Source organism: Pinus tabuliformis, chromosome 3_2 (assembly GCF_031772625.1).
Source record: "Pinus tabuliformis cultivar Carrire ecotype Pingquan chromosome 3_2, CPIR1, whole genome shotgun sequence".
Classification (NCBI taxonomy): domain Eukaryota; kingdom Viridiplantae; phylum Streptophyta; class Pinopsida; order Pinales; family Pinaceae; genus Pinus; species Pinus tabuliformis.
Genome location: NC_142302.1, coordinates 1136532806 through 1136534844, shown reverse-complemented (window position 1 = coordinate 1136534844; position 2039 = coordinate 1136532806). Strand labels below are relative to the sequence as shown.

At 35.8% G+C, this 2039-nt stretch overlaps 1 pseudogene; it reads left to right on the top strand.

The window, feature by feature from the left end:
• The first annotated feature begins 530 nt into the window (after positions 1 to 530).
• On the top strand, positions 531 to 1736 carry LOC149184712 (putative LRR receptor-like serine/threonine-protein kinase At3g47570 pseudogene; annotated as a pseudogene).
• Positions 1737 to 2039: the final 303 nt, after the last annotated feature.

The following is a 2039-nucleotide window of genomic DNA, read 5'->3' as shown; positions in this document are numbered from 1 at the left end:
CTCCTCCTCATCTTTTCCTTCACCTTCACCCCTGGGAAAGGATCCCACTCTTTCCACAATGACCACCAATCCCTGGGGCAATCCCCCCTGCACTTGGAAGTTGCAATGAGCTACAATTATTGAACTTATCTCACAATTCCTTCCAAGGATCTATTCCACAGTCACTTGGAAATTTACAAAGCCTTGCAAGCCTAGACCTCTCTTTGAACAACTTATCAGGTATAATACCAATGGTCACACTCAAGAATTTGAAAATGCTTCAAAGCTTGAATTTGTCTTTCAACAATTTCACTGGGGAAATTCCAGAAGGAGGGTTTTTTGCAAATAGAACAATTGTCATGTCCTTAATTGGAAATCCTGGCCTTTGTGGACCGCAAGTTTTTCAACTGCCTGCATGTCAAACACCAAGACATCATTTTGCACTTGTGAAAAGACTGATACTGCCAGTGAGTGGAGTCGCTGCTTTTATATTATGTTGTTTACTTTTTGGATTCCATTGGAAAAGAAAGGGATTCCTTTGGAACAGAAATATGCATGTGCAAAACTTTGATTCCTCACAAGCCATTTTGCAAAGGTTGGAGCACAAAAGGATCTCATATCAAGAGCTTCATATAGCAACTAATGGATTTGTTGAGGCCAACTTGTTGGGAACAGGGAATTTTGGTTCAGTTTACAAAGGAATTTTGATTGATGGCACACTTGTTGCTGTAAAAGTTTTCCATTTGCTAAACGACAACGCTGAAAAGAGTTTTAAAGCGGAATGTAGCGTCTTGCAAAAGGTTCGACATCGGAATCTGGTGAAAATCATAACCTCATGTTGCAACATTGATTTCAAAGGATTAGTGTTCAAATTTATGTCTAATGGAAGCCTGGAGAAGCATTTGTATCCTAATAAAAATGACAACAATGGTGAATATGCATGTGAAATGGGACTAAAAACAAGATTGGACATTGCAATAGATGTGGCCCATACCATTGAATATCTTCATCATGATTCATTTGTGCAAGTAGTGCATTGTGATTTAAAACCAAATAATGTGCTTATTGATGAAGACATGTCAGGGCATGTAACAGATTTTGGTATTGCAAGATTAATTGATGAAACCTCTACTAGGTCACTTACTTCAACACTTTCTTTGAAAGGATCTATGGGCTATATTGCACCAGGTATGACATTTAGAATGTTAAATGTTTGCTTGTCATTTCTAAATGTCTCACCAACATTTTTGTATGGAAAAATAGAGTAAAATTTGATGAATGTTATCTTAAATGCAGAGTATGGATTCGGTCAGCCAGTCTCTACCAAAGGAGATATTTACAGCTATGGCATTTTGTTATTGGAAATGCTTACGAGGAAACGACCAACTAATGATATGTTTTCTGGAGACCTGAACTTGCACAAGTGGGTAAATCTAGCCTTTCCAAGCAACGTTAAGGAGGTAATTGACAATGACCTTCTTAGGGAGGTGGAAGGAGATGAATTTGAAGAAAACAATGTACTCAATTGCATATCTTCTCTTATACAAGTTGGTTTGGTTTGTTCGAAAGATTCACCCAATGAACGACCAACTATGAGAGATGTGGTAATGGTATTGGAGAACCTTAGAAATGATTTGGGGGCAAATGTAGTTGCTTCTAGGAGATTAAGGCAAAGCATATCTAATTTGCTTAGCAATACAAATGCAACAAAGAGTGATACACATGCATCAAATGCCCATAGTTCTTCCTCATTTTAGTTTGTGAAAATTGCAATACTATAAGATTTCAATATTTCCATTGTGCATACAATGGCACTTGCTTTTTCTTAAAGTTATAATCATTGAAGTAAACTTCTAAAGTATTTATATTTATATGTCGGTATTATCAAAATAAAAAGTACACGCTTTTGTGACATTGCAACTATACATTGGTTTATTTTATTGGCCATTCATAATGACAATGTTTTTAATTGTCTCAAATTAATTCCATAATTTATTTGTCTATAAATGAAAGGGTATAATTAAAAAATAACATTCATCCATAACTTATAAACACACTTT